The following is an 18,823-nucleotide window of genomic DNA, read 5'->3' as shown; positions in this document are numbered from 1 at the left end:
TGGAACAGTTTTGGAGAGCACACACTGTAGGCCTGACAGAGCCGCTTGAAGGACACTGACTGGCTGCTATTAGCTTACACTGGAAACCTTTTTTCTTTGTAAAAGCACGCTATAGAGACACCAGATATGAGTGGCAATGTGCACTGTAACAGTTCTGGAGAGCACACACTGTAGGCCTGACAGAGCCGCTTGAAGGACACTGACTGGCTGCTATTAGCTTACACTGGAAACCTTTTTTCTTTGTAAAAGCACGCTATAGAGACACCAGATATGAGTGGCAATGTGCACTGTAACAGTTCTGGAGAGCACACACTGTAGGCCTGACAGAGCCGCTTGAAGGACAGTGACTGGCTGCTATTAGCTTACACTGGAAACCTTTTTTCTTTGTAAACGCACGCTATAGAGATACCAGATATGATTGGCAATGTGCACTGGAACATTTCTGCAGAGCACACACTGTAGGCCTGACAGAGCCGCTTGAAGGACACTGACTGGCTGCTATTAGCTTACACTGGAAACCTTTTTTCTTTGTAAAAGCACGCTATAGAGATACCAGATATGATTGGCAATGTGTACTGGAACAGTTCTGGAGAGCACACACTGTAGGCCTGACAGAGCCGCTTGAAGGACACTGACTGGCTGCTATTAGCTTACACTGGAAACCTTTTTTCTTTGTAAAAGCACGCTATAGAGACACCAGATATGAGTGGCAATGTTTACTGTAACAGTTCTGGAGAGCACACACTGTAGGCCTGACAGAGCCGCTTGAAGGACACTGACTGGCTGCTATTAGCTTACACTGGAAACCTTTTTTGTTTGTAAAAGCACGCTATAGAGATACCAGATATGATTGGCAATGTGCACTGGAACAGTTCTGGCGAGCACACGCTGAAGGAAGGACTGACAGAGCCGCTTGAAGGACACTGACTGGCTGCTATTAGCTTACACTGGAATCCTTTTTTCTTTGTAAAAGCACGCTATAGAGACACCAGATATGCATGGCAATGTGCAGTGTAACAGTTCTGGAGAGCACACACTGTAGGCCTGACAGAGCCGCTTGAAGGACACTGACTGGCTGCTATTAGCTTACACTGGAAACCTTTTTTCTTTGTAAAAGCACGCAATAGAGATACCAGATATGATTGGAAATGTGCACTGTAACAGTTCTGGCGAGCACACGCTAAAGGAAGGACTGATAGAGCCGCTTGAAGGACACTGACTGGCTGCTATTAGCTTACACTGGAATCCTTTTTTCTTTGTAAAAGCACGCTATAGAGACACCAGATATGCGTGGCAATGTGCACTGTAACAGTTCTGGAGAGCACACACTGTAGGCCTGACAGAGCCGCTTGAAGGACACTGACTGGCTGCTATTAGCTTACACTGGAATCCTTTTTTCTTTGTAAAAGCACGCTATAGAGACACCAGATATGCGTGGCAATGTGCACTAGAACAGTTCTGGAGAGCACACAATGTAGGCCTGACAGAGACGCTTGAAGGACACTGACTGGCTGCTATTAGCTTACACTGGAAACCTTTTTTCTTTGTAAAAGCACGCTATAGAGACACCAGATATGAGTGGCAATGTGTACTGTAACAGTTCTGGAGAGCACACACTGTAGGCCTGACAGAGACGCTTGAAGGACACTGACTGGCTGCTATTAGCTTACACTGGAAACCTTTTTTGTTTGTAAAAGCACGCTATAGAGATACCAGATATGATTGGCAATGTGCACTGGAACAGTTCTGGAGAGCACACACTGTAGGCCTGACAGAGCCGCTTGAAGGAAACTGACTGGCTGCTATTAGCTTACACTGGAAACCTTTTTTCTTTGTAAAAGCACGCTATAGAGATACCAGATATGATTGGCAATGTGCACTGGAACAGTTCTGGAGAGCACACACTGTAGGCCTGACAGAGCCGCTTGAAGGACACTGACTGGCTGATATTAGCTTACACTGGAAACCTTTTTTCTTTGTAAAAGCACGCTATAGAGATACCAGATATGATTGGCAATATGCACTGGAACAGTTCTGGAGAGCACACACTGTAGGCCTGACAGAGCCGCTTGAAGGACACTGACTGGCTGCTATTAGCTTACACTGGAAACCTTTTGTCTTTGTAAAAGCACGCTATAGAGACACCAGATATGAGTGGCAATGTGCACTGTAACAGATCGGGAGAGCACACACTGTAGGCCTGACAGAGCCGCTTGAAGGACACTGACTGGCTGCTATTAGCTTACACTGGAAACCTTTTTTTCTTTGTAAAAGCACGCTATAGAGATACAAGATATGATTGGCAATGTGCACTGGAACAGTTCTGGAGACCACACACTGTAGGCCTGACAGAGCCGCTTGAAGGACACTGACTGGCTGCTATTAGCTTACACTGGAAAACTTTTTTGTTTGTAAAAGCAAGCTATAGAGATACCAGATATGATTGGCAATGTGCACTGGAACAGTTCTGGCGAGCACACGCTGAAGGAAGGACTGACAGAGCCGCTTGAAGGACACTGACTGGCTGCTATTAGCTTACACTGGAATCCTTTTTTCTTTGTAAAAGCACGCTATAGAGACACCAGATATGCGTGGCAATGTGCAGTGTAACAGTTCTGGAGAGCACACACTGTAGGCCTGACAGAGCCGCTTGAAGGACACTGACTGGCTGCTATTAGCTTACACTGGAAACCTTTTTTCTTTGTAAAAGCATGCAATAGAGATACCAGATATGATTGGAAATGTGCACTGTAACAGTTCTGGAGAGCACACACTGTAGGCCTGACAGAGCCGCTTGAAGGACACTGACTGGCTGCTATTAGCTTACACTGGAAACCTTTTTTCTTTGTAAAAGCACGCTATAGAGACACCAGATATGAGTGGCAATGTGCACTGTAACAGATCGGGAGAGCACACACTGTAGGCCTGACAGAGCCGCTTGAAGGACACTGACTGGCTGCTATTAGCTTACACTGGAAACCTTTTTTCTTTGTAAAAGCACGCTATAGAGATACCAGATATGATTGGAAATGTGCACTGTAACAGTTCTGGCGAGCACACGCTGAAGGAAGGACTGACAGAGCCGCTTGAAGGACACTGACTGGCTGCTATTAGCTTACACTGGAATCCTTTTTTCTTTGTAAAAGCACGCTATAGAGACACCAGATATGCGTGGCAATGTGCAGTGTAACAGTTCTGGAGAGCACACACTGTAGGCCTGACAGAGCCGCTTGAAGGACACTGACTGGCTGCTTTATAGCTTACACTGGAAACCTTTCTTCTGTGTAAAAGCACACTATAGAGATACCAGATATGATTGGCAATGTGCACTGGAACAGTTCTGGAGAGCACACACTGTAGGCCTGACAGAGCCGCTTGAAGGACACTGACTGGCTGCTATTAGCTTACATTGAAAACCTTTTTTCTTTGTAAAAGCACGCTATAGAGATACCAGATATGATTGGCAATGTGCACTGGAACTGTTTTGGAGAGCACACACTGTAGGCCTGACAGAGCCGCTTGAAGGACACTGACTGGCTGCTATTAGCTTACACTGGAAACCTTTTTTCTTTGTAAAAGCACGCTATAGAGATACCAGATATGATTGGAAATGTGCACTGAAACAGTTCTGGAGAGCACACACTGTAGGCCTGACAGAGCCGCTTGAAGGACACTGACTGGCTGCTATTAGCTTACACTGGAAAACTTTTTTCTTTGTAAAAGCACGCTATAGAGACACCAGATATGATTGGCAATGTGCACTGGAACAGTTCTGGAGAGCACACACTGTAGGCCTGACAGAGCCGCTTGAAGGACACTGACTGGCTGCTATTAGCTTACACTGGAAACCTTTTTTCTTTGTAAAAGCACGCTATAGAGATACCAGATATGATTGGCAATATGCACTGGAACAGTTCTGGAGAGCACACACTGTAGGCCTGACAGAGCCGCTTGAAGGACACTGACTGGCTGCTATTAGCTTACACTGGAAACCTTTTGTCTTTGTAAAAGCACGCTATAGAGACACCAGATATGAGTGGCAATGTGCACTGTAACAGTTCTGGAGAGCACACACTGTAGGCCTGACAGAGCCGCTTGAAGGACAGTGACTGGCTGCTATTAGCTTACACTGGAAACCTTTTTTCTTTGTAAACGCACGCTATAGAGATACCAGATATGATTGGCAATGTGCACTGGAACATTTCTGCAGAGCACACACTGTAGGCCTGACAGAGCCGCTTGAAGGACACTGACTGGCTGCTATTAGCTTACACTGGAAACCTTTTTTCTTTGTAAAAGCACGCTATAGAGATACCAGATATGATTGGCAATGTGTACTGGAACAGTTCTGGAGAGCACACACTGTAGGCCTGACAGAGCCGCTTGAAGGACACTGACTGGCTGCTATTAGCTTACACTGGAAACCTTTTTTCTTTGTAAAAGCACGCTATAGAGACACCAGATATGAGTGGCAATGTTTACTGTAACAGTTCTGGAGAGCACACACTGTAGGCCTGACAGAGCCGCTTGAAGGACACTGACTGGCTGCTATTAGCTTACACTGGAAACCTTTTTTGTTTGTAAAAGCACGCTATAGAGATACCAGATATGATTGGCAATGTGCACTGGAACAGTTCTGGCGAGCACACGCTGAAGGAAGGACTGACAGAGCCGCTTGAAGGACACTGACTGGCTGCTATTAGCTTACACTGGAATCCTTTTTTCTTTGTAAAAGCACGCTATAGAGACACCAGATATGCATGGCAATGTGCAGTGTAAAAGTTCTGGAGAGCACACACTGTAGGCCTGACAGAGCCGCTTGAAGGACACTGACTGGCTGCTATTAGCTTACACTGGAAACCTTTTTTCTTTGTAAAAGCACGCAATAGAGATACCAGATATGATTGGAAATGTGCACTGTAACAGTTCTGGCGAGCACACGCTAAAGGAAGGACTGATAGAGCCGCTTGAAGGACACTGACTGGCTGCTATTAGCTTACACTGGAATCCTTTTTTCTTTGTAAAAGCACGCTATAGAGACACCAGATATACGTGGCAATGTGCACTGTAACAGTTCTGGAGAGCACACACTGTAGGCCTGACAGAGCCGCTTGAAGGACACTGACTGGCTGCTATTAGCTTACACTGGAATCCTTTTTTCTTTGTAAAAGCACGCTATAGAGACACCAGATATGCGTGGCAATGTGCACTAGAACAGTTCTGGAGAGCACACAATGTAGGCCTGACAGAGACGCTTGAAGGACACTGACTGGCTGCTATTAGCTTACACTGGAAACCTTTTTTCTTTGTAAAAGCACGCTATAGAGACACCAGATATGAGTGGCAATGTGTACTGTAACAGTTCTGGAGAGCACACACTGTAGGCCTGACAGAGACGCTTGAAGGACACTGACTGGCTGCTATTAGCTTACACTGGAAACCTTTTTTGTTTGTAAAAGCACGCTATAGAGATACCAGATATGATTGGCAATGTGCACTGGAACAGTTCTGGAGAGCACACACTGTAGGCCTGACAGAGCCGCTTGAAGGAAACTGACTGGCTGCTATTAGCTTACACTGGAAACCTTTTTTCTTTGTAAAAGCACGCTATAGAGATACCAGATATGATTGGCAATGTGCACTGGAACAGTTCTGGAGAGCACACACTGTAGGCCTGACAGAGCCGCTTGAAGGACACTGACTGGCTGATATTAGCTTACACTGGAAACCTTTTTTCTATGTAAACGCACGCTGTAGAGATACCAGATATGATTGGCAATGTGCACTGGAACAGTTCTGGAGAGCACACACTGTAGGCCTGACAGAGCCGCTTGAAGGACACTGACTGGCTGCTATTAGCTTACACTGGAAACCTTTTTTCTTTGTAAAAGCACGCTATAGAGACACCAGATATGAGTGGCAATGTGTACTGTAACAGTTCTGGAGAGCACACACTGTAGGCCTGACAGAGCCGCTTGAAGGACACTGACTGGCTGCTATTAGCTTACACTGGAAACCTTTTTTCTTTGTAAAAGCACGCTATAGAGATACCAGATATGATTGGAAATGTGCACTGGAACAGTTCTGGAGAGCACACACTGTAGGCCTGACAGAGCCGCTTGAAGGACACTGACTGGCTGCTATTAGCTTACACTGGAATCCTTTTTTCTTTGTAAAAGCACGCTATAGAGATACCAGATATGATTGGCAATATGCACTGGAACAGTTCTGGAGAGCACACACTGTAGGCCTGACAGAGCCGCTTGAAGGACACTGACTGGCTGCTATTAGCTTACACTGGAAACCTTTTGTCTTTGTAAAAGCACGCTATAGAGACACCAGATATGAGTGGCAATGTGCACTGTAACAGATCGGGAGAGCACACACTGTAGGCCTGACAGAGCCGCTTGAAGGACACTGACTGGCTGCTATTAGCTTACACTGGAAACCTTTTTTCTTTGTAAAAGCACGCTATAGAGATACCAGATATGATTGGCAATATGCACTGGAACAGTTCTGGAGAGCACACACTGTAGGCCTGACAGAGCCGCTTGAAGGACACTGAATGGCTGCTATTAGCTTACACTGGAAACCTTTTTTGTTTGTAAAAGCACGCTATAGAGATACCAGATATGATTGGCAATGTGCACTGGAACAGTTCTGGAGAGCACACACTGTAGGCCTGACAGAGCCGCTTGAAGGAAACTGACTGGCTGCTATTAGCTTACACTGGAAACCTTTTTTCTTTGTAAAAGCACGCTATAGAGACACCAGATATGAGTGGCAATGTGTACTGTAACAGTTCTGGAGAGCACACACTGTAGGCCTGACAGAGCCGCTTGAAGGACACTGACTGGCTGCTATTAGCTTACACTGGAAACCTTTTTTGTTTGTAAAAGCACGCTATAGAGATACCAGATATGATTGGCAATGTGCACTGGAACAGTTCTGGCGAGCACACGCTGAAGGAAGGACTGACAGAGCCGCTTGAAGGACACTGACTGGCTGCTATTAGCTTACACTGGAATCCTTTTTTCTTTGTAAAAGCACGCTATAGAGACACCAGATATGAGTGGCAATGTGTACTGTAACAGTTCTGGAGAGCAAACACTGTAGGCCTGACAGAGACGCTTGAAGGACACTGACTGGCTGCTATTAGCTTACACTGGAAACCTTTTTTGTTTGTAAAAGCACGCTATAGAAATACCAGATATGATTGGCAATGTGCATTGGAACAGTTCTGGAGAGCACACACTGTAGGCCTGACAGAGCCGCTTGAAGGACACTGAATGGCTGCTATTGGCTTACACTGGAAACCTTTTTTCTTTGTAAAAGCACGCTTTAGAGATACCAGATATGAGTGGCAATGTGTACTGTAACAGTTCTGGAGAGCACACACTGTAGGCCTGACAGAGCCGCTTGAAGGACACTGACTGGCTGCTATTAGCTTACACTGGAAACCTTTTTTGTTTGTAAAAGCACGCTATAGAGATACCAGATATGATTGGCAATGTGCACTGGAACAGTTCTGGCGAGCACACGCTGAAGGAAGGACTGACAGAGCCGCTTGAAGGACACTGACTGGCTGCTATTAGCTTACACTGGAATCCTTTTTTCTTTGTAAAAGCACGCTATAGAGACACCAGATATGAGTGGCAATGTGTACTGTAACAGTTCTGGAGAGCAAACACTGTAGGCCTGACAGAGACGCTTGAAGGACACTGACTGGCTGCTATTAGCTTACACTGGAAACCTTTTTTGTTTGTAAAAGCACGCTATAGAAATACCAGATATGATTGGCAATGTGCATTGGAACAGTTCTGGAGAGCACACACTGTAGGCCTGACAGAGCCGCTTGAAGGACACTGAATGGCTGCTATTGGCTTACACTGGAAACCTTTTTTCTTTGTAAAAGCACGCTTTAGAGATACCAGATATGATTGGCAATGTGCACTGGAACAGTTCTGGAGAGCACACACTGTAGGCCTGACAGAGCCGCTTGAAGGACACTGACTGGCTGCTATTAGCTTACACTGGAAACATTTTTTCTTTGTAAAAGCACGCTATAGAGACACCAGATATGAGTGGCAATGTGCACTGTAACAGTTCTGGAGAGCACACACTGTAGGCCTGACAGAGCCGCTTGAAGGACACTGACTGGCTGCTATTAGCTTACACTGGAAACCTTTTTTCTTTGTAAACGCACGCTGTAGAGATACCAGATATGATTGGCAATGTGCACTGGAACAGTTCTGGAGAGCACACACTGTAGGCCTGACAGAGCCGCTTGAAGGACACTGACTGGCTGCTATTAGCTTACACTGGAAACCTTTTTTCTTTGTAAAAGCACGCTATAGAGACACCAGATATGAGTGGCAATGTGTACTGTAACAGTTCTGGAGAGCACACACTGTAGGCCTGACAGAGCCGCTTGAAGGACACTGACTGGCTTCTATTAGCTTACACTGGAAACCTTTTTTGTTTGTAAAAGCACGCTATAGAGATACCAGATATGATTGGCAATGTGCACTGGAACAGTTCTGGAGAGCACACACTGTAGGCCTGACAGAGCCGCTTGAAGGACACTGACTGGCTGCTATTAGCTTACACTGGAAACCTTTTTTCTTTGTAAAAGCACGCTATAGAGATACCAGATATGATTGGAAATGTGCACTGGAACAGTTCTGGAGACCACACACTGTAGGCCTGACAGAGCCGCTTGAAGGACACTGACTGGCTGCTATTAGCTTACACTGGAAACCTTTTTTGTTTGTAAAAGCACGCTATAGAGATACCAGATATGATTGGCAATGTGCACTGGAACAGTTCTGGCGAGCACACGCTGAAGGAAGGACTGACAGAGCCGCTTGAAGGACACTGACTGGCTGCTATTAGCTTACACTGGAATCCTTTTTTCTTTGTAAAAGCACGCTATAGAGACACCAGATATGCGTGGCAATGTGCAGTGTAACAGTTCTGGAGAGCACACACTGTAGGCCTGACAGAGCCGCTTGAAGGACACTGACTGGCTGCTATTAGCTTACACTGGAAACCTTTTTTCTTTGTAAAAGCATGCAATAGAGATACCAGATATGATTGGAAATGTGCACTGTAACAGTTCTGGAGAGCACACACTGTAGGCCTGACAGAGCCGCTTGAAGGACACTGACTGGCTGCTATTAGCTTACACTGGAAACCTTTTTTCTTTGTAAAAGCACGCTATAGAGACACCAGATATGAGTGGCAATGTGCACTGTAACAGATCGGGAGAGCACACACTGTAGGCCTGACAGAGCCGCTTGAAGGACACTGACTGGCTGCTATTAGCTTACACTGGAAACCTTTTTTCTTTGTAAAAGCACGCTATAGAGATACCAGATATGATTGGAAATGTGCACTGTAACAGTTCTGGCGAGCACACGCTGAAGGAAGGACTGACAGAGCCGCTTGAAGGACACTGACTGGCTGCTATTAGCTTACACTGGAATCCTTTTTTCTTTGTAAAAGCACGCTATAGAGACACCAGATATGCGTGGCAATGTGCAGTGTAACAGTTCTGGAGAGCACACACTGTAGGCCTGACAGAGCCGCTTGAAGGACACTGACTGGCTGCTATTAGCTTACACTGGAAACCTTTTTTCTTTGTAAAAGCACGCTATAGAGATACCAGATATGATTGGAAATGTGCACTGTAACAGTTCTGGCGAGCACACGCTGAAGGAAGGACTGACAGAGCCGCTTGAAGGACACTGACTGGCTGCTATTAGCTTACACTGGAATCCTTTTTTCTTTGTAAAAGCACGCTATAGAGACACCAGATATGCGTGGCAATGTGCAGTGTAACAGTTCTGGAGAGCACACACTGTAGGCCTGACAGAGCCGCTTGAAGGACACTGACTGGCTGCTTTATAGCTTACACTGGAAACCTTTCTTCTGTGTAAAAGCACACTATAGAGATACCAGATATGATTGGCAATGTGCACTGGAACAGTTCTGGAGAGCACACACTGTAGGCCTGACAGAGCCGCTTGAAGGACACTGACTGGCTGCTATTAGCTTACATTGAAAACCTTTTTTCTTTGTAAAAGCACGCTATAGAGATACCAGATATGATTGGCAATGTGCACTGGAACTGTTTTGGAGAGCACACACTGTAGGCCTGACAGAGCCGCTTGAAGGACACTGACTGGCTGCTATTAGCTTACACTGGAAACCTTTTTTCTTTGTAAAAGCACGCTATAGAGATACCAGATATGATTGGCAATGTGCACTGAAACAGTTCTGGAGAGCACACACTGTAGGCCTGACAGAGCCGCTTGAAGGACACTGACTGGCTGCTATTAGCTTACACTGGAAAACTTTTTTCTTTGTAAAAGCACGCTATAGAGACACCAGATATGATTGGCAATGTGCACTGGAACAGTTCTGGAGAGCACACACTGTAGGCCTGACAGAGCCGCTTGAAGGACACTGACTGGCTGCTATTAGCTTACACTGGAAACCTTTTTTCTTTGTAAAAGCACGCTATAGAGATACCAGATATGATTGGCAATATGCACTGGAACAGTTCTGGAGAGCACACACTGTAGGCCTGACAGAGCCGCTTGAAGGACACTGACTGGCTGCTATTAGCTTACACTGGAAACCTTTTGTCTTTGTAAAAGCACGCTATAGAGACACCAGATATGAGTGGCAATGTGCACTGTAACAGATCGGGAGAGCACACACTGTAGGCCTGACAGAGCCGCTTGAAGGACACTGACTGGCTGCTATTAGCTTACACTGGAAACCTTTTTTTCTTTGTAAAAGCACGCTATAGAGATACAAGATATGATTGGCAATGTGCACTGGAACAGTTCTGGAGACCACACACTGTAGGCCTGACAGAGCCGCTTGAAGGACACTGACTGGCTGCTATTAGCTTACACTGGAAAACTTTTTTGTTTGTAAAAGCAAGCTATAGAGATACCAGATATGATTGGCAATGTGCACTGGAACAGTTCTGGCGAGCACACGCTGAAGGAAGGACTGACAGAGCCGCTTGAAGGACACTGACTGGCTGCTATTAGCTTACACTGGAATCCTTTTTTCTTTGTAAAAGCACGCTATAGAGACACCAGATATGCGTGGCAATGTGCAGTGTAACAGTTCTGGAGAGCACACACTGTAGGCCTGACAGAGCCGCTTGAAGGACACTGACTGGCTGCTATTAGCTTACACTGGAAACCTTTTTTCTTTGTAAAAGCATGCAATAGAGATACCAGATATGATTGGAAATGTGCACTGTAACAGTTCTGGAGAGCACACACTGTAGGCCTGACAGAGCCGCTTGAAGGACACTGACTGGCTGCTATTAGCTTACACTGGAAACCTTTTTTCTTTGTAAAAGCACGCTATAGAGACACCAGATATGAGTGGCAATGTGCACTGTAACAGATCGGGAGAGCACACACTGTAGGCCTGACAGAGCCGCTTGAAGGACACTGACTGGCTGCTATTAGCTTACACTGGAAACCTTTTTTCTTTGTAAAAGCACGCTATAGAGATACCAGATATGATTGGAAATGTGCACTGTAACAGTTCTGGCGAGCACACGCTGAAGGAAGGACTGACAGAGCCGCTTGAAGGACACTGACTGGCTGCTATTAGCTTACACTGGAATCCTTTTTTCTTTGTAAAAGCACGCTATAGAGACACCAGATATGCGTGGCAATGTGCAGTGTAACAGTTCTGGAGAGCACACACTGTAGGCCTGACAGAGCCGCTTGAAGGACACTGACTGGCTGCTTTATAGCTTACACTGGAAACCTTTCTTCTGTGTAAAAGCACACTATAGAGATACCAGATATGATTGGCAATGTGCACTGGAACAGTTCTGGAGAGCACACACTGTAGGCCTGACAGAGCCGCTTGAAGGACACTGACTGGCTGCTATTAGCTTACATTGAAAACCTTTTTTCTTTGTAAAAGCACGCTATAGAGATACCAGATATGATTGGCAATGTGCACTGGAACTGTTTTGGAGAGCACACACTGTAGGCCTGACAGAGCCGCTTGAAGGACACTGACTGGCTGCTATTAGCTTACACTGGAAACCTTTTTTCTTTGTAAAAGCACGCTATAGAGATACCAGATATGATTGGAAATGTGCACTGAAACAGTTCTGGAGAGCACACACTGTAGGCCTGACAGAGCCGCTTGAAGGACACTGACTGGCTGCTATTAGCTTACACTGGAAAACTTTTTTCTTTGTAAAAGCACGCTATAGAGACACCAGATATGATTGGCAATGTGCACTGGAACAGTTCTGGAGAGCACACACTGTAGGCCTGACAGAGCCGCTTGAAGGACACTGACTGGCTGCTATTAGCTTACACTGGAAACCTTTTTTCTTTGTAAAAGCACGCTATAGAGATACCAGATATGATTGGCAATATGCACTGGAACAGTTCTGGAGAGCACACACTGTAGGCCTGACAGAGCCGCTTGAAGGACACTGACTGGCTGCTATTAGCTTACACTGGAAACCTTTTGTCTTTGTAAAAGCACGCTATAGAGACACCAGATATGAGTGGCAATGTGCACTGTAACAGATCGGGAGAGCACACACTGTAGGCCTGACAGAGCCGCTTGAAGGACACTGACTGGCTGCTATTAGCTTACACTGGAAACCTTTTTTTCTTTGTAAAAGCACGCTATAGAGATACAAGATATGATTGGCAATGTGCACTGGAACAGTTCTGGAGAGCACACACTGTAGGCCTGACAGAGCTGCTTGAAGGACACTGACTGGCTGCTATTAGCTTACACTGGAAACCTTTTTTCTTTGTAAAAGCACGCTATAGAGACACCAGATATGAGTGGCAATGTGCTCTGGAACAGTTTTGGAGAGCACACACTGTAGGCCTGACAGAGCCGCTTGAAGGACACTGACTGGCTGCTATTAGCTTACACTGGAAACCTTTTTTCTTTGTAAAAGCACGCTATAGAGACACCAGATATGAGTGGCAATGTGCACTGTAACAGTTCTGGAGAGCACACACTGTAGGCCTGACAGAGCCGCTTGAAGGACACTGACTGGCTGCTATTAGCTTACACTGGAAACCTTTTTTCTTTGTAAAAGCACGCTATAGAGACACCAGATATGAGTGGCAATGTGCACTGTAACAGTTCTGGAGAGCACACACTGTAGGCCTGACAGAGCCGCTTGAAGGACAGTGACTGGCTGCTATTAGCTTACACTGGAAACCTTTTTTCTTTGTAAACGCACGCTATAGAGATACCAGATATGATTGGCAATGTGCACTGGAACATTTCTGCAGAGCACACACTGTAGGCCTGACAGAGCCGCTTGAAGGACACTGACTGGCTGCTATTAGCTTACACTGGAAACCTTTTTTCTTTGTAAAAGCACGCTATAGAGATACCAGATATGATTGGCAATGTGTACTGGAACAGTTCTGGAGAGCACACACTGTAGGCCTGACAGAGCCGCTTGAAGGACACTGACTGGCTGCTATTAGCTTACACTGGAAACCTTTTTTCTTTGTAAAAGCACGCTATAGAGACACCAGATATGAGTGGCAATGTTTACTGTAACAGTTCTGGAGAGCACACACTGTAGGCCTGACAGAGCCGCTTGAAGGACACTGACTGGCTGCTATTAGCTTACACTGGAAACCTTTTTTGTTTGTAAAAGCACGCTATAGAGATACCAGATATGATTGGCAATGTGCACTGGAACAGTTCTGGCGAGCACACGCTGAAGGAAGGACTGACAGAGCCGCTTGAAGGACACTGACTGGCTGCTATTAGCTTACACTGGAATCCTTTTTTCTTTGTAAAAGCACGCTATAGAGACACCAGATATGCATGGCAATGTGCAGTGTAACAGTTCTGGAGAGCACACACTGTAGGCCTGACAGAGCCGCTTGAAGGACACTGACTGGCTGCTATTAGCTTACACTGGAAACCTTTTTTCTTTGTAAAAGCACGCAATAGAGATACCAGATATGATTGGAAATGTGCACTGTAACAGTTCTGGCGAGCACACGCTAAAGGAAGGACTGATAGAGCCGCTTGAAGGACACTGACTGGCTGCTATTAGCTTACACTGGAATCCTTTTTTCTTTGTAAAAGCACGCTATAGAGACACCAGATATGCGTGGCAATGTGCACTGTAACAGTTCTGGAGAGCACACACTGTAGGCCTGACAGAGCCGCTTGAAGGACACTGACTGGCTGCTATTAGCTTACACTGGAATCCTTTTTTCTTTGTAAAAGCACGCTATAGAGACACCAGATATGCGTGGCAATGTGCACTAGAACAGTTCTGGAGAGCACACAATGTAGGCCTGACAGAGACGCTTGAAGGACACTGACTGGCTGCTATTAGCTTACACTGGAAACCTTTTTTCTTTGTAAAAGCACGCTATAGAGACACCAGATATGAGTGGCAATGTGTACTGTAACAGTTCTGGAGAGCACACACTGTAGGCCTGACAGAGACGCTTGAAGGACACTGACTGGCTGCTATTAGCTTACACTGGAAACCTTTTTTGTTTGTAAAAGCACGCTATAGAGATACCAGATATGATTGGCAATGTGCACTGGAACAGTTCTGGAGAGCACACACTGTAGGCCTGACAGAGCCGCTTGAAGGAAACTGACTGGCTGCTATTAGCTTACACTGGAAACCTTTTTTCTTTGTAAAAGCACGCTATAGAGATACCAGCTATGATTGGCAATGTGCACTGGAACAGTTCTGGAGAGCACACACTGTAGGCCTGACAGAGCCGCTTGAAGGACACTGACTGGCTGATATTAGCTTACACTGGAAACCTTTTTTCTATGTAAACGCACGCTGTAGAGATACCAGATATGATTGGCAATGTGCACTGGAACAGTTCTGGAGAGCACACACTGTAGGCCTGACAGAGCCGCTTGAAGGACACTGACTGGCTGCTATTAGCTTACACTGGAAACCTTTTTTCTTTGTAAAAGCACGCTATAGAGACACCAGATATGAGTGGCAATGTGTACTGTAACAGTTCTGGAGAGCACACACTGTAGGCCTGACAGAGCCGCTTGAAGGACACTGACTGGCTGCTATTAGCTTACACTGGAAACCTTTTTTCTTTGTAAAAGCACGCTATAGAGATACCAGATATGATTGGAAATGTGCACTGGAACAGTTCTGGAGAGCACACACTGTAGGCCTGACAGAGCCGCTTGAAGGACACTGACTGGCTGCTATTAGCTTACACTGGAAACCTTTTTTCTTTGTAAACGCACGCTGTAGAGATACCAGATATGATTGGCAATGTGCACTGGAACAGTTCTGGAGAGCACACACTGTAGGCCTGACAGAGCCGCTTGAAGGACACTGACTGGCTGCTATTAGCTTACACTGGAAACCTTTTTTCTTTGTAAAAGCACGCTATAGAGACACCAGATATGAGTGGCAATGTGTACTGTAACAGTTCTGGAGAGCACACACTGTAGGCCTGACAGAGCCGCTTGAAGGACACTGACTGGCTTCTATTAGCTTACACTGGAAACCTTTTTTGTTTGTAAAAGCACGCTATAGAGATACCAGATATGATTGGCAATGTGCACTGGAACAGTTCTGGAGAGCACACACTGTAGGCCTGACAGAGCCGCTTGAAGGACACTGACTGGCTGCTATTAGCTTACACTGGAAACCTTTTTTCTTTGTAAAAGCACGCTATAGAGATACCAGATATGATTGGAAATGTGCACTGGAACAGTTCTGGAGACCACACACTGTAGGCCTGACAGAGCCGCTTGAAGGACACTGACTGGCTGCTATTAGCTTACACTGGGAACCTTTTTTGTTTGTAAAAGCACGCTATAGAGATACCAGATATGATTGGCAATGTGCACTGGAACAGTTCTGGCGAGCACACGCTGAAGGAAGGACTGACAGAGCCGCTTGAAGGACACTGACTGGCTGCTATTAGCTTACACTGGAATCCTTTTTTCTTTGTAAAAGCACGCTATAGAGACACCAGATATGCGTGGCAATGTGCAGTGTAACAGTTCTGGAGAGCACACACTGTAGGCCTGACAGAGCCGCTTGAAGGACACTGACTGGCTGCTATTAGCTTACACTGGAAACCTTTTTTCTTTGTAAAAGCATGCAATAGAGATACCAGATATGATTGGAAATGTGCACTGTAACAGTTCTGGAGAGCACACACTGTAGGCCTGACAGAGCCGCTTGAAGGACACTGACTGGCTGCTATTAGCTTACACTGGAAACCTTTTTTCTTTGTAAAAGCACGCTATAGAGACACCAGATATGAGTGGCAATGTGCACTGTAACAGATCGGGAGAGCACACACTGTAGGCCTGACAGAGCCGCTTGAAGGACACTGACTGGCTGCTATTAGCTTACACTGGAAACCTTTTTTCTTTGTAAAAGCACGCTATAGAGATACCAGATATGATTGGAAATGTGCACTGTAACAGTTCTGGCGAGCACACGCTGAAGGAAGGACTGACAGAGCCGCTTGAAGGACACTGACTGGCTGCTATTAGCTTACACTGGAATCCTTTTTTCTTTGTAAAAGCACGCTATAGAGACACCAGATATGCGTGGCAATGTGCAGTGTAACAGTTCTGGAGAGCACACACTGTAGGCCTGACAGAGCCGCTTGAAGGACACTGACTGGCTGCTTTATAGCTTACACTGGAAACCTTTCTTCTGTGTAAAAGCACACTATAGAGATACCAGATATGATTGGCAATGTGCACTGGAACAGTTCTGGAGAGCACACACTGTAGGCCTGACAGAGCCGCTTGAAGGACACTGACTGGCTGCTATTAGCTTACATTGAAAACCTTTTTTCTTTGTAAAAGCACGCTATAGAGATACCAGATATGATTGGCAATGTGCACTGGAACTGTTTTGGAGAGCACACACTGTAGGCCTGACAGAGCCGCTTGAAGGACACTGACTGGCTGCTATTAGCTTACACTGGAAACCTTTTTTCTTTGTAAAAGCACGCTATAGAGATACCAGATATGATTGGAAATGTGCACTGAAACAGTTCTGGAGAGCACACACTGTAGGCCTGACAGAGCCGCTTGAAGGACACTGACTGGCTGCTATTAGCTTACACTGGAAAACTTTTTTCTTTGTAAAAGCACGCTATAGAGACACCAGATATGATTGGCAATGTGCACTGGAACAGTTCTGGAGAGCACACACTGTAGGCCTGACAGAGCCGCTTGAAGGACACTGACTGGCTGCTATTAGCTTACACTGGAAACCTTTTTTCTTTGTAAAAGCACGCTATAGAGATACCAGATATGATTGGCAATATGCACTGGAACAGTTCTGGAGAGCACACACTGTAGGCCTGACAGAGCCGCTTGAAGGACACTGACTGGCTGCTATTAGCTTACACTGGAAACCTTTTGTCTTTGTAAAAGCACGCTATAGAGACACCAGATATGAGTGGCAATGTGCACTGTAACAGATCGGGAGAGCACACACTGTAGGCCTGACAGAGCCGCTTGAAGGACACTGACTGGCTGCTATTAGCTTACACTGGAAACCTTTTTTTCTTTGTAAAAGCACGCTATAGAGATACAAGATATGATTGGCAATGTGCACTGGAACAGTTCTGGAGACCACACACTGTAGGCCTGACAGAGCCGCTTGAAGGACACTGACTGGCTGCTATTAGCTTACACTGGAAAACTTTTTTGTTTGTAAAAGCAAGCTATAGAGATACCAGATATGATTGGCAATGTGCACTGGAACAGTTCTGGCGAGCACACGCTGAAGGAAGGACTGACAGAGCCGCTTGAAGGACACTGACTGGCTGCTATTAGCTTACACTGGAATCCTTTTTTCTTTGTAAAAGCACGCTATAGAGACACCAGATATGCGTGGCAATGTGCAGTGTAACAGTTCTGGAGAGCACACACTGTAGGCCTGACAGAGCCGCTTGAAGGACACTGACTGGCTGCTATTAGCTTACACTGGAAACCTTTTTTCTTTGTAAAAGCATGCAATAGAGATACCAGATATGATTGGAAATGTGCACTGTAACAGTTCTGGAGAGCACACACTGTAGGCCTGACAGAGCCGCTTGAAGGACACTGACTGGCTGCTATTAGCTTACACTGGAAAACTTTTTTCTTTGTAAAAGCACGCTATAGAGACACCAGATATGAGTGGCAATGTGCACTGTAACAGATCGGGAGAGCACACACTGTAGGCCTGACAGAGCCGCTTGAAGGACACTGACTGGCTGCTATTAGCTTACACTGGAAACCTTTTTTCTTTGTAAAAGCACGCTATAGAGATACCAGATATGATTGGAAATGTGCACTGTAACAGTTCTGGCGAGCACACGCTGAAGGAAGGACTGACAGAGCCGCTTGAAGGACACTGACTGGCTGCTATTAGCTTACACTGGAATCCTTTTTTCTTTGTAAAAGCACGCTATAGAGACACCAGATATGCGTGGCAATGTGCAGTGTAACAGTTCTGGAGAGCACACACTGTAGGCCTGACAGAGCCGCTTGAAGGACACTGACTGGCTGCTTTATAGCTTACACTGGAAACCTTTCTTCTGTGTAAAAGCACACTATAGAGATACCAGATATGATTGGCAATGTGCACTGGAACAGTTCTGGAGAGCACACACTGTAGGCCTGACAGAGCCGCTTGAAGGACACTGACTGGCTGCTATTAGCTTACATTGAAAACCTTTTTTCTTTGTAAAAGCACGCTATAGAGATACCAGATATGATTGGCAATGTGCACTGGAACTGTTTTGGAGAG

The sequence above is a fragment of the Pelobates fuscus genome, chromosome 1 (genome assembly GCF_036172605.1).
Source record: "Pelobates fuscus isolate aPelFus1 chromosome 1, aPelFus1.pri, whole genome shotgun sequence".
Lineage (NCBI taxonomy): Eukaryota > Metazoa > Chordata > Amphibia > Anura > Pelobatidae > Pelobates > Pelobates fuscus.
The sequence above is the reverse complement of the archived record's forward strand: the minus strand, read 5'-3'. Positions refer to the sequence as shown.